This window comes from Cryptomeria japonica, unplaced genomic scaffold (genome assembly GCF_030272615.1).
Source record: "Cryptomeria japonica unplaced genomic scaffold, Sugi_1.0 HiC_scaffold_52, whole genome shotgun sequence".
Lineage (NCBI taxonomy): Eukaryota > Viridiplantae > Streptophyta > Pinopsida > Cupressales > Cupressaceae > Cryptomeria > Cryptomeria japonica.
Window position 1 is genome coordinate 320,001 of NW_026728874.1, and position 15,000 is coordinate 335,000.

Here is a 15,000-nt window from a genome sequence, read left to right on the forward strand (position 1 = left end):
ACGTTGTCGGAGCCCGGTTTGCCCCGGGTGCGCACCTCGCGTGCACCTTCGTCGGGGTGGGCACCTTGGCTGGGTTTGCCCCGGCTGCGCTCCGAAGCGGGGTTATTGGAGCGCCGCCTCTTTTTTTGTCGGAGCGTTTGGTGGGGTTTCTCGCATTGGCTCTTCCGAGGCCCGGTTGCCACCCTGGCGCGCACGAAGTCGGAAGTAGGGTTAATTGCCCGGGTGCGCACCTTTGCCAGGGTGGGCACCTTACCTGGGCTGCGCACCAGGGCGGGCTCAAGATGGCACGCGCGTTCCGTTTTTTTCACTATCTTTCAAAACGGAAATTTTAAAATCTCCTTTTTTTTTTGCCTTTTCTGGAAATTAGTGAAGGCAGCGCATCAAAGGTGCGCACCTCGCTGCCCACCTTGGTGTGCTCTGAGGTGCGCACCCGGGAGCGCTACGAAGTGTGCTCCAAGGTGCGGCGTGCACGTTGTCGGAGCCCGGTTTGCCCCGGGTGCGCACCTCGCCTGCACCTTGGCCGGGGTGGGCACCTTGGCTGGGTTTGCCCAGGGTGCGCTCCGAAGCGGGGTTACTGGAGCGCCCCCTCTTTTTTTGTCAGAGCGTTTGGTGGGGTTTCTCGCATTGGCTCTTCCCAGGCCCGGTTGTTGGGTGCGCTCCCACCCTGGCGCGCGCGAAGTTGGAAGTTGGGTTAATTGCCCGGGCGCGCACCTTCGCCAGGGTGGGCACCTTGGTGCGCACACCTTGGCTGGGCTGCGCACCAGGGCGGGCTCAAGATGGCACCAGCATTCCCTTTTTCTCACTATCTTTCAAAACGGAAATTTTAAAATCTCGTTTTTTTTTTGCCTTTTATGGAAATTAGTGAAGGCATCGCATCAAAGGTGCGCACCTCGCTGCCCACCTTGGTGTGCTCCGAGGTGCCCACCACGGTGCGCAACGCCGGTGCGAACCCGGGAGCGCCCCGATGTGTGCTCCAAGGTGCGGCGTGCACGAAGTCGGACCCCGGTTTGCCCCGGGTGCGCACCTCGCGTGCACCTTGGTGCGCACACCTTGGCTGGGTTGCGCGGCCTGGTGGGCACCATGGTGCGCACCAAGGAGCGCTCCGAAGTGTGCTCCAAGGTGCGGCGTGCACGAAGTCGGAGCCCGGTTTGCCCCGGGTACGCACCTCGCGTGCACCTTCGCCGGGGTGGGCACCTCGGCTGGGTTGCGCGCCCTGGTGCGCACCAAGGAGCGCTCCGAAGTGTGCTCCAAGGTGCGGCGTGCACGAAGTCGGAGCCCGGTTTGCCCCGGGTGCGCACCTTCGCCGCGGTGCGCACCATGGCGTGCACGAAGTCGGAGCCCGGTTTGCCCCGGGTGCGCACCTCGCGTGCACCTTCGGCGGGGTTGCGCGCCCTGGTGGGCACCATGGTGCGCACCAAGGAGCGCTCCGAAGTGTGCTCCAAGGTGCGGCGTGCACGAAGTCGGAGCCCGGTTTGCCCCGGGTGCGCACCTCGCGTGCACCTTCGGCGGGGTTGCGCGCCCTGGTGGGCACCATGGTGCGCACCAAGGAGCGCTCCGAAGTGTGCTCCAAGGTGCGGCGTGCACGAAGTCGGAGCCCGGTTTGCCCCGGGTGCGCACCTCGCGTGCACCTTCGCCGCGGTGGGCACCATGGCGTGCACGAAGTCGGAGCCCGGTTTGCCCCGGGTGCGCACCTCGCGTGCACCTTCGCCGGGGTGGGCACCTCGGCTGGGTTGCGCGCCCTGGTGCGCACCAAGGAGCGCTCCGAAGTGTGCTCCAAGGTGCGGCGTGCACGAAGTCGGAGCCCGGTTTGCCCCGGGTGCGCACCTCGCGTGCACCTTCGCCAGGGTGGGCACCTCGGTGCGCACACCTTCTCAATGTTTTCTTGCCTTTTCTGGAAATTGGTGAAGGCAGCGCATCAAAGGTGCGCACCTCGGTGTGCTCCGAGGTGCGAACCCGAGAGCGCTCCGAGGTGCCCACGAAGTCGAAAGTCGGGTTAATTGCATTGTTTTCCCCGGGTGCGCTCCGAGGTGCGCAACATCGGCGCGCACCAAGGAGGGCTCCGAAGTGTGCTCCAAGGTGCGCACGATGGCGTGCACCTCTGGTGCGCACGATTCGGAGCTCGGTTTGACCGGGGTGCGCACACCTTGGCTGGGTTGCGCACCTTTTGTGCGCTCCAAGGTGCGCACGAAGTCGGAGCTCGGTTTGCCCCGGGTGCGCACCTTCGCCAGGGTGCGCACCTTGATGCGCACGCCTTGGCTGGGCTGCGCACCTTGGTGGGCGCCATGGTGCGCACCTTTCGTGCGCTCCAAGGTGCGCACGAAGTCGGAGCTCGGTTTGCCCCGGGTGCGCACCTTGGTGGGCGCCATGGTGCACTCCGAGGTGCCCAAGATTGGTGCGCACCAAGGAGCGCTCCGAAGTGCGCTCCAAGGTGCGCGCGAAGTCGAAAGTTGGGTTAATTGTCCGGTTTGCCTCGGGTGCGCACCTTGCGTGCACCTTCGCCAGGGTGGGCGCCTTGGTGCGCACACCTTGGCTGGGCTGCGCACACCTTGGCACCCGCGTTTCCTTCATTTTAAATTTTTTTTTTTTACAATCTCTCAAGTGGGAAATTCTATAATCTCAACTTTTTTTGCCTTTTCAGGAAACTTTTGAATGGAGCGCATCATTGGTGCGCTCCGAAGTGTGCTCCAAAGCTCTCTCCAGCTGCGTGCACCTGCCCCGGCCGCGCACCCGGCCCCGCCCAGCTTCGCTCACCTGTCCCGGGCGTCTGGTGCGGAACCTTAGAGTAAGAAACATCACCGTGCACCTTGGCCAACGTGCGCGACTCGACCGAGCGCGCACTGGCCGAGGTGCACACCGATTTCACCTGGGTGCGCGCGCAGCACCTCGGGCGCACCGGGGTGCGCGCACAACGCCCGGGTTGCACCGTGGCCTGTGTGCTCGGGGCGCCTCGGGTGCGCGCTCGGTGTCGCCCCCCGCGCGCGCGGTAGTGCGGGCAGCGCACCCCGGCCCGGCCCGGCCCCGACGAGAACGCAAACGGGCAAAAGGTTTATTCAAATAGCATTGCGACGCCCGGCGAAAAACTAAAAAAGGGTGCAACACCGGGACTTCCCGGGAGGTCACCCATCCCAGTACTACTCCGGCCCAAGCGCGCTTAACTGCGGAGTTCTGATGGGATCCGGTGCACTAACGCTGGTATGATCGCACCCGTTATGAGCTTGTCGCAGTGTGTACTTAGCAAACCGCGACCCACGTGCGAATCCACCCCGGCCACCCACCCCCGTCGAGGTGCACACCCTCCCTCGCGAAGTGCGCCCCGTTCGCCAAGTGTGAGCCCTGCCCGGGTGCGCGCACCTTGCTAGGGCGTCGGGTGTGCACCCGGCCCGGCCTACGTGCGTGCACCTGGAGGGGGCGTCGTGTGCGTGCAGTGTCCCGTCTGCAACGCGGTGCCCACACACCACCTCGGGCGCAACGACCTGCGCTCACATGTGGGCCGAGTGCACCTTGGTGCATGTTCGGGGTGCCTCGGGTGCACGCTCGATCTTGCCCCGGTGCACCAAGGCGCTCGGTTTGCCCCGGGTGCGCACTTGGTGCAAGGTGGGCACCCAAAATAGGGATCAAGCACCAAAACACAAGTTTCGGGATGCAAAATGGGACCCAAGGACCACAAATGCGTTCCAAGACCCATGATGGGTCCACGAGAACAAAAATGTGTTCCGAGACTTAATAAACAAATATTGGGTTTTAGGAGAAGAAACATGCTCTGATGCCCAAAACGAGAATCGACCCCGAAAAGGCCACAGGCCAAAAGTGGGATGCGAGACAAAAAAAAATGGGACCCGAGGACCAAAATTGGGTTCCCAGGTCGAAGACAGGGCAACCGGACAAGAAACGACCTCTAAGGCTCGAAATGAGTCCCGACGACTAAAACTTGACAAGAAGCACCCATCAGGCACCCAACTCGACACCCATGGGATGCCGACCCACCCGGGCTTCCACCTAGCACACCTTGGCACCCACCCACCCTCGCACCCAACCTCGCACCCAACTTAGCACCTTTGAACCCACATTGGCACTCACCCTGACCCTGGCACCTTGGAACCCACATTGGCACTCACCTTGACCCTGGCACCCACCTTTGCACTCACCTTGGGACCCACCCTGGCTCCCACCTCGGCACCCACCCAGACACCCACCTTGGTTCCTTGGCACCCACCTTGGATCCTTGGCACCCACCCCGACACCCACCTTGGCACGCAACTTGGCTACTTGCCACCCACCTTGGCTCCTTGACGCCCACCCCGACAACCACCCCGTGACCTACCCTGGCTAGGGTTGGTGCACACCCACCCTGGTGCCCACCTTGGCACCCACCCTATGACCCACCTTGGCACGCACCTTAGTACCCACCCCGTTACCCACCCTAGGACCCACCCCGTGACCCACCTTGGCCAGGGTGGGTGCACCCACCCTGGTGCCCACCTTGGCACCCACCCATCCTAGCACCCAGCCTGTGACCGGGCTTGGAACCCAACCTTGCACCCGCACCCGTCTTGGCCAGTGTGGGTGCGCACCCATCCTGGCACCCACGTTGTGACACACCCTTTAACCCACGCACCCTAGCACCCACGTTGGCACCCACCTTGGAACCCAACCTAGCAACTTGGCACCCACCCCGTGACCCACCTTGGCATCCACCATAGCAGTCGCCGACTTGGCACCCACCTCGGCACCCACCTTGACACTTGTGGACCCACCTTGCCACTCACCCTAGCATCGACCCATCCTAGCACCCACCCTGGCACCTTTGCACCCTAGCACTCACCCATCCTAGCACCTAACCTGTGACCCACCTTGACACTCACCCTCGCACCCACCTTGGAACCCAACCTAGCACCCACCCACCCTGACACCAACCCTAGCACCTACCCACCCTTGCACCCACCCTGTGACCCATCTTGGCACCCACCCATCCTACCACTCAACCTATCACCCACCTTCTCACCCACCTTGGCATCCACCTTAGCACCCACCCACACTGGCACCTTGGCACCCACCTCGGGCAAGGTGGGTGCACACCCACCCTGGCACCCAATTTAGAACCCACCGAGCATGTTACCCACCTTGGCACCCACATTGCAGCCCACCCTAGTACCCACCCTATGACCCACATTGGCATCCACACCCTAGCACCCAGGCACCTCGACACCCGCCTTGACACCCACCCTAGCACTGAACCTGTGACCCACCTTGGAACTCACCCTAGAACCCACCCACCCTGTGAACCACCTTGGCATCCACCTTAGCACCCACCCACCTTGGCACCCACTCTAGCACTCACCCATCCTAACACCCAACTTGTTACCCACCTTGGCACCCGCCCTCGCGTCCACCTTGAAACCCACCCTAGCACCCACCCACGCAGGAGCCCACCTTGGCACCCAACCTAACACCCACGCATCCTGGCACCCAACTTGTGACCCACCTTGGAACCCACCCTAGTACCCACCTTTGAACCCACTATATCACCAACCCACCTTGGCACCCACCCTATGACCCTCTTTGGAATCCACCCTAGCACGCACCCACCCTGGCACCCACCATGGAGCGCACCCTAGCACCCACCCACCTCGGCACGCACCTCAACACCCACCTTGGTGTGCGCACTGCGCCAACCTCTCAAAGACCCTATGTGGTGCGCTCCAAAGTGTACACCTTTGGTGCGCTCCAAGGTGCGCACCTTTGGTGCACACCGAGGTGCACACCAAAGTGTGCACCGAGGTGAGCACCAAAGTGCACTCCAGGGTGCACACCAAGGCGTGCACCTTTGGTGCGGTCAATGCAAACGAATTCGGAAGTTGGGGTCGATGTCCTAATCGCTGCTGCAGACTACACGTATGAGAATCGGACAAATAGCTTTATATAGGGGAGGTGTTGCGTTTGATGGGTCGACTCCCCTGGTTGTGTGCACTGCACCAACTTCAAAGACCCTGTCTTGTTTAAGAAGTCAAAAGTTGGGGTGGATGTCCTAATCATTGCTGCAGTCTACGCATGTATGAGAATCAGACAAATAGCTTATATAGGGGAGGTGTTGCATTCGGTGGGTTGACTCCCCTGGTTGTGCGCACTGCGCCAACCTCAAAGACCCCGCATAGCAGAAGAAGTCGGAAGTCGGATTTTGGTGAGCACCAAGGCGTGCACCTTTGGTGCGGTCAACGCAGACGAATTCAGAAGTTGGGGTGGATGTCCTAATCGTTGTTGCAGGCTACACATGTATGAGAATCAGACAAATAGCTTATATAGGGGAGGTGTTGGGTTTGATGGGTCAACTCCCTTGGTTGTGCGCATTACGCCAACCTCAAAGACCTTGTTTTCGTTAAGAAGTCAAAAGTTGGGGTCAATGTCCTAATGGCTCCTGCAGGCTACACATGTATGAGAATCGGACAAATAGCTTATATAGGGGAGGTGTTGGGTTTGATGGGTCGACTCCCCTGGTTGTGCGCATTACGTCAACCTCAAAGACCTTGTTTTCGTTAAGAAGTCAAAAGTTGGGGTCGATGTCCTAATTGCTCCTGTAGACTACACATGTATGAGAATCAGACAAATAGCTTATATAGGGGAGGTGTTGGGTTTGATGGGTTGACTCCCCTAGTTGTTCGCATTACACCAACCTCAAAGACCTTGTTTTCGTTTAGAAGCCGAAAGTTGGGGTCGATGTCCTAATTGCTCCTGCAGGCTACGCATGTATGAGAATCAGACAAATAGCTTATATAGGGGAGGTGTTGGGTTTGATGGGTCGACTCCCCTGGTTGTGCGCATTGCGCCAACCTCAAAGACCCTGCATTGCGGATGAAGTCGAAAGTCAGAGTTTGGTGTGCTACAAGGTGTGGTCGAAGGTGCTCACCTAGGTGTGCACCTTTGGAGCACAGGAAAAGTGCCCTCCAAAAGTGCGCACCTTTGGAGTGCACAAAAGTGCCCTCCAAAAGTGCGCACCTTTGGAGCGCAGAAAAGTGCCCTCCAAAAAGTGCCCTCCAAAAGTGCGCACCTTTGGAGCTCCAAAAAGTGCCCTCCAAAAGTGCGCACCTTTGGAGCGCAGAAAAGTGCCCTCCAAAAAGTGCCCTCCAAAAGTGCGCACCTTTGGAGCGCAGAAAAGTGCCCTCCAAAAGTGCGCACCTTTGGAGCGCAGAAAAGTGCCCTCCAAAAAGTGCCCTCCAAAAGTGCGCACCTTTGGAGCGCAGAAAAGTGCCCTCCAAAAAGTGCCCTCCAAAAGTGCGCACCTTTGGAGCGCAGAAAAGTGCCCTCCAAAAAGTGCCCTCCAAAAGTGCGCACCTTTGGAGCGCAGAAAAGTGCCCTCCAAAAAGTGCCCTCCAAAAGTGCGCACCTTTGGAGCGCAGAAAAGTGCCCTCCAAAAAGTGCCCTCCAAAAGTGCGCACCTTTGGAGCGCAGAAAAGTGCCCTCCAAAAGTGCGCACCTTTGGAGCGCACAAAAGTGCCCTCCAAAAGTGCGCACTTTTGGTGCGCACCAAGGCGCTGGTTCGGTCGTTGCAGGCGAGTTCGGAAGTTGGGGTCGATGTCCTGAGCGGAGGTGCAAACTACACAGGTGTCGGAATCGGACAAATAGCTTATATAGGGGAGGTGTATGCTTCGATGGGTCGACTCCCCAGGTTGAGCGCACCGCGCCAACCTCAAAGACCCTACGGTATGGATGAAGTCGGAAGTTGGGTCCGATGACCAATTCGATTAGTAGGTATGCTCATGAGGTCGGAATTTGGGTCCGATGACCTGCCATGTGCAGGAAGGCGAATGTTGACACTGTGCGTTGCAAGGTGCACACCAAGGCGCTGGTGCGGTCTTTTTAGTCGAGTTCGGAAGTTGGGGTCGATGTCCTGATCGGAGGTGCAAGCTACACAGGTGTGGGAATCGGACAAATAGCTTATATAGGGGAGGTGTATGCTTCGTTGGGTCGACTCCCCGGGTTGAGCGCACCGCGCCAACCTCAAAGACCCTACGGTATGGATGAAGTCGGAAGTTGGGTCCGATGACCGATTCGATATGTAGGCATACTCGCGAGGTCGGAATTTGGGTCCGATGACCTGCCACGTGCAGGAAGGCGAATGTTGGCACTGTGCGTTGCAAGGTGCGCACCAAGGCGCTGGTTCGGTCGTTGGAGGCGAGTTCGGAAGTTGGGGTCGATGTCTTGATCGGAGGTGCAAACTACACAGGTGTGGGAATCGGACAAATAGCTTATATAGGGGAGGTGTATGCTTCGTTGGGTCGACTCCCCGGGTTGAGCGCACCGCGCCAACCTCAAAGACCCTACGGTATGGATGAAGTCGGAAGTTGGGTCCGATGACCGATTCGATATGTAGGCATACTCGCGAGGTCGGAATTTGGGTCCGATGACCTGCCATGTGCAGGAAGGCGAATGTTGGGACTGTGCGTCGCAAGGTGCGCACCAAGGCGCTGGTGCCGTCGTTGCAGTCGAGTTCGGAAGTTGGGGTCGATGTCCTGGTCAGAGGTGCAAACTACACAGGTGTGGGAATCGGACAAATAGCTTATATAGGGGAGGTGTATGCTTCGATGGGTCGACTCCCTGGGTTGAGCGCACCGCGCCAACCTCAAAGACCCTACAGTATGGATGAAGTCGGAAGTTGGGTCCGATGACCGATTCGATACGTAGGCATATTGGCGAGGTCTGAATTTGTGTCCGATGACCTGCCATGCGCAGGAAGGCGGAATTTGGGTCCGATGACCGAGTTGATGGCGTGCCATGCGCAGAAAGGCGGAATTTGGGTCCGATGACCGAGTTGATGTTGATGGCCCGCCATGCACAGGAAGGCGGAATTTGGGTCCGATGACCGATTTGAAGGCGTGCCATACGCAAAAAGGCGGAGTTTGGGTCCGATGACCGAGTTGATATTGATGGCCCGCCATGCGCAGGAAGGCGGAATTTGGGTCCGATGACCTGACATACGCATGGAGTCCGACTCGGGGGCCGATGTTCGATTCGATGACTTGCATTGTGGGTAAAGTCGGAAGTTGTGGTCTTTGACCCGATTCGATGACTAGACTTCGGCTGCTTGAGAATCGGACAAATAACTTATATAGGGGAGGTAGTGTTCTCGAGCATCCTCCCCCCGTGCCCGTTTATGTCGATTGATGCTGGTGCTCGACTGGTTGGAGCGCTCGGATGCAAAAATCTTGCACCAGGATTTATCGATTGTGATGGACACGGCAAGTCTCCTGATTGCTATGCAGGAGCTCATCGTGAATCTCTATGCGGCCTTGGTATGGACTCGACCTGCGGAATGGTTCGGCAATGGTAGTCGCTCCAACACGTCCTTGCAATGGCCACAGAGGTGATTCGACTAGAGCTCCAGTCTAGCTTTTGGGTTGCTTGGCGGACTGGTATAGCCGCGATCGAGTTCCGGCCATGAACGTTTTAGATAGCTCTTGGGCTTTCTGGGACGGAAGTCGGAAGTTTGGGCTGTTGTCCGATTTGATGACCATTCTTCGGATGTGTGAGAATCGGACAAATAACTTATATAGGGGACTGTGTTGTCTCACGCAGCCCCCTCCGTGCCCCTCTATCTCGACCGATGTTGGTGCTTGAAAGGGTTGGGATCGCTCGGATTTATAAACGTGCACCACCATTTGTCGAGTGTGAGGGACGCGGCAGGTCTCCTAAATGCTATGCGGGCGCTCTCTGAGAATCTCTATCCGGCCTCGACACAGACTAGTCTTGCTGAATGGTTTGGCACTGGTAGTCGATCCAACACGTCGTTGTTGTGGCCGCCTAGGCGATTCGATTCGAGCCCCCGTCTAGCTTTTGGGTTGCTTGGCGGATTTTGCCCTATCCGCAAGTGAGCTCGGTCCCTAAACGTTCGAGAAACCCGATTGCTATGCGCCGACTCTCTTTCTTGCGAGCCTCCATCTAGCTTTTGGGTCTCTACGGAACGGAAGTCGGAATCTGGGACCGTTGTTTGATTCGACGAGGCAGACTACGGTTGTGCGAGAATCGGACAAATAACTTATATAGGGGAGGTGTTGACTGGAGCATTCTCCCCCGTGCCCCTCTAACTCGACCAATGCTGGCGCTCGAACGGTGGTAGCGCTCGGATTTTCATTGAGCGCCAGCATTGGTCGATTTAGAGGGGCATGCGAGATTCCCGAATGCTATGCGAGGGCTCTAACGGAAATGTCTATTGGTTTCGGTATGGATGCAATTGCGAGTGGTTCGGCAAAGGTAGTCGTTCCGATGCGTCCATGTCGTGGCCAAATCGATAATTCGATTTGAGCCCTCGTATAGCATTTGGGTCTCTCGATGTGATTCCGCATTCCAGTCCCTTTGGGCACTGCTTGAGCCGCATCCCAGGGGGTTCCCTTCCCAATAATCTGCCTCGCAACCCGATTGCTATGCGGTGAGGCTCCTCGGCCGCCTCGGAACTATCTGTGTATCAGACGCATCGCGGGATAAGGGGTTGGCAACGGTAGTCGCCCCAAGCGCGTCCGATGCTTGGACCATTCCGAGGCGGCCCTGAAGCCTCTTCCGTCTAGCCGTTGGGTCCTTCTCGCCGCATCCCTCGCCTCGCACCCCGATTGCTATGCGGTGAGGCTCCTCGGCCGCCTCGGAACTATCTGTGTATCGGACGCGTCGCGGGATAAGGGGTTGTCACTGGTAGTCGCCCCAAGCGCGTCCGATGCTTGGACCATTCCGAGGCGGCCCTGAAGCCTCTTCCGTCTAGCCGTTGGGTCCTTCTCGCCGCATCCCTCGCCTCGCACCCCGATTGCTATGCGGTGAGGCTCCTCGGCCGCCTCGGAACTATCTGTGTATCGGACGCGTCGCGGGATAAGGGGTTGTCATTGGTAGTCGCCCCAAGCGCGTCCGATGCTTGGACCATTCCGAGGCGGCCCTGAAGCCTCTTCCGTCTAGCCGTTGGGTCCTTCTCGCCGCATCCCTCGCCTCGCACCCCGATTGCTATGCGGTGAGGCTCCTCGGCCGCCTCGGAACTATCTGTGTATCGGACGCGTCGCGGGATAAGGGGTTGTCACTGGTAGTCGCCCCAAGCGCGTCCGATGCTTGGACCATTCCGAGGCGGCCCTGAAGCCTCTTCCGTCTAGCCGTTGGGTCCTTCTCGCCGCATCCCTCGCCTCGCACCCCGATTGCTATGCGGTGAGGCTCCTCGGCCGCCTCGGAACTATCTGTGTATCGGACGCGTCGCGGGATAAGGGGTTGTCACTGGTAGTCGCCCCAAGCGCGTTCGATGCTTGGACCATTCCGAGGCGGCCCTGAAGCCTCTTCCGTCTAGCCGTTGGGTCCTTCTCGCCGCATCCCTCGCCTCGCACCCCGATTGCTATGCGGTGAGGCTCCTCGGCCGCCTTGGAACTATCTGTGTATCGGACGCGTCGCGGGATAAGGGGTTGTCACTGGTAGTCGCCCCAAGCGCGTCCGATGCTTAGACCATTCCGAGGCGGACCCGAAGCCTCTTCCGTCTAGCCGTTGGGTCCTTCTCGCCGCATCCTTCGCCTCGCACCCCGATTGCTATGCGGTGAGGCTCCTCGGCCGCCTCGGAACTATCTGTGTATCGGACGCGTCGCGGGATAAGGGGTTGTCACTGGTAGTCGCCCCAAGCGCGTCCGATGCTTGGACCATTCCGAGGCGGACCCGAAGCCTCTTCCGTCTAGCCGTTGGGTCCTTCTCGCCGCATCCCTCGCCTCGCACCCCGATTGCTATGCGGTGAGGCTCCTCGGCCGCCTTGGAACTATCTGTGTATCGGACGCGTCGCGGGATAAGGGGTTGTCACTGGTAGTCGCCCCAAGCGCGTCCGATGCTTGGACCATTCCGAGGCGGACCCGAAGCCTCTTCCGTCTAGCCGTTGGGTCCTTCTCGCCGCATCCCTCGCCTCGCACCCCGATTGCTATGCGGTGAGGCTCCTCGGCCGCCTTGGAACTATCTGTGTATCGGACGCGTCGCGGGATAAGGGGTTGTCACTGGTAGTCGCCCCAAGCGCGTCCGATGCTTGGACCATTCCGAGGCGGACCCGAAGCCTCTTCCGTCTAGCCGTTGGGTCCTTCTCGCCGCATCCCTCGCCTCGCACCCCGATTGCTATGCGGTGAGGCTCCTCGGCCGCCTTGGAACTATCTGTGTATCGGACGCGTCGCGGGATAAGGGGTTGTCACTGGTAGTCGCCCCAAGCGCGTCCGATGCTTGGACCATTCCGAGGCGGCCCCGAAGCCTCTTCCGTGTAGCCGTTGGGTCCTTCTCGCCGCATCCCTCGCCTCGCACCCCGATTGCTATGCGGTGAGGCTCCTCGGCCGCCTTGGAACTATCTGTGTATCGGACGCGTCGCGGGATAAGGGGTTGTCACTGGTAGTCGCCCCAAGCGCGTCCGATGCTTGGACCATTCCGAGGCGGCCCCGAAGCCTCTTCCGTGTAGCCGTTGGGTCCTTCTCGCCGCATCCCTCGCCTCGCACCCCGATTGCTATGCGGTGAGGCTCCTCGGCCGCCTTGGAACTATCTGTGTATCGGACGCGTCGCGGGATAAGGGGTTGTCACTGGTAGTCGCCCCAAGCGCGTCCGATGCTTGGACCATTCCGAGGCGGACCTGAAGCCTCTTCCCTCTAGCCGTTGGGGCTTTCTCGCCGCATCCCTCGCCTCGCACCCTGATTGCTATGCTGTGAGGCTCCTCGGCCGCCTTGGAACTATCTGTGTATCGGACGCATCGCGGGATAAGGGGTTGGCAGTGGTAGTCGCCCCAAGCGCATCCGATGCTTGGACCATTCCGAGGCGGCCCTGCAGCCTCTTCCGTCTAGCCGTTGGGGCCATCTCGCCGCATCCCCCACCTCGCACCACGATTGCTATGCGGTGAGGCTCCTTGGCCGCCTCGGAACTATCTGTGTATCGGACGCATCGCGGGATAAGGGGTTGTCACTGGTAGTCGCCCCAAGCGCGTCCGATGCTTGGACTATTCCGAGGCGGCCCTGCAGCCTCTTCCGTCTAGCCGTTGGGGCCATCTCGCTGCATCCCCCACCTCCTCGGCCGCCTCGGAACTATCTGTGTATCGGACGCATCGCGGGATAAGGGGTTGGCAGTGGTAGTCGCCCCAAGCGCGTCCGATGCTTGGACTATTCCGAGGCAGCCCTGCAGCCTCTTCCGTCTAGCCTTTGGGGCCATCTCGCCGCATCCCTCGCCTCGCACCCCGATTGCTATGCGGTGAGGCTCCTCGGCCGCCTGGGAACTATCTTCGTATCGGACGCATCGCGGGATAAGGGGTTGTCACTGGTAGTCGCCCCAAGCGCGTCCGATGCTTGGACTATTCCGAGGCGGCCCTGTGGCCTCTTCCGTCTAGCCGTTGGGGCCATCTCGCCGCATCCCCCACCTCGCACCCCGATTGCTATGCGGTGAGGCTCTTCGGCCGCCTTGGAACTATCTTCGTATCGGACGCATTGCGGGATAAGGGGTTGTCACTGGTAGTGGCCCCAAGCGCGTCCGATGCTTGGACTATTCCGAGGCGGCCCTGCAGCCTCTTCCGTCTAGCCGTTGGGGCCATCTCGCCGCATCCCCCACCTCGCACCCCGATTGCTATGCGGTGAGGCTCCTCGGCCGCCTTGGAACTATCTTCGTATCGGACGCATCGCGGGATAAGGGGTTGTCACTGGTAGTCGCCCCAAGCGCGTCCGATGCTTGGACTATTCCGACGCGGCCCTGTGGCCTCTTCCGTCTAGCCGTTGGGGCCATCTCGCCGCATCCCCCACCTCGCACCCCGATTGCTATGCGGTGAGGCTCCTCGGCCGCCTTGGAACCATCTTCGTATCGGACGCATCGCGGGATAGGGGGCTGTCACTGGTAGTCGCCCCAAGCGTGTCCGATGCTTGGACCATTCCTAGGCGGCCCTGAAGCCTCTTCCGTCTAGCCGTTGGGGCCTTCCCGCCCCATCCCTCGCCTCGCACCCCCGATTGCTATGCGGTGAGGCTCCTCGGCCGCCTTGGAACCATCTGTGTATCGGACGCATCGCGGGATAAGGGGTTGGCACTGGCAGTCGCCCCAAGCGCGTCCGATGCTTGGACCATTCCGAGGTGGCCCTGAAGCCTCTTCCGTCTAGCCGTTGGGGCCTTCCCGCCCCATCCCTCGCCTCGCACCCCGATTGATATGCGGTGAGGCTCCTCGGCCGCCTTGGAACTATCTGTGTATCGGACGCATCGCGGGATAAGGGGTTGGCACTGGTAGTCGTCCCAATCGCATCCGATGCTTGGACCATTCCGAGGCGGCCCTGCAGCCTCTTCCGTTTAGCCGTCGGGGCCTTCCCGCCGCATCCCTCGCCTCGCATCCCGATTCCTATGCGGTGAGTCTTCTCGGCCGCCGCGGAACTATACCTGTTATTGCTACTGCATCCTTCGGCTGGTAACCTCCTCTGCCGCCTTGGAACGTTCTCTTTGTCGGACGCGTCGCGGGATAAGGGGTTGGCACTGGTAGTCGCCCCAAGCGCGCCCGATGCATAGACCGCTCCGAGTCGACCTTGCTTTCAGCCTCTCACATGCATAGACCTCTCTGAGTCGACCCTGCAGCCTCTCACGTTTAGCCTTTGGAATCTCGCCTCACAACATGATTGCTATCCTTGATGCATCCCTTGCCTCGAGCCCTGATTGCTTTCTTGGCTGCATCCCTCCTCTCCTCACAGCCCGGTTGTCATCACTGCTTCATCCGTCGCTTCATGCATTCTGGCTGCTGGGCCCTTCCCACCGCACACCTCGATTGCTATCTCTTCTGCATCACACACCCCGATTGCTATCTCTGCTACATCCCTCGGCTCTCACTTCTGCATCCTTCGCCTCACACCTCGATTGCTATCAATGCTGCATCCGTAACCTCACACCCCGATTGCTATGCGGGGAGGCTCCTTGGCCGCCTTGGAAATTTCTGTGTGTCGGACGCACCGCGGGATAAGGGGTTGGCACTGGTAGTCGCCCCAAGTGCGCCCGATTCTTAGACCGCTTCGAGGTGACC

At 59.8% G+C, this 15,000-nt stretch overlaps 1 non-coding gene across 1 annotated transcript; it reads right to left on the reverse strand.

The window, feature by feature from the left end:
* Positions 1 to 3,087: 3,087 nt before the first annotated feature.
* Positions 3,088 to 3,206, reverse strand: LOC131862861 (5S ribosomal RNA). Its single transcript, XR_009361797.1, has one exon. It is a non-coding gene; the product is annotated as a 5S ribosomal RNA (ribosomal RNA).
* Positions 3,207 to 15,000: the final 11,794 nt, after the last annotated feature.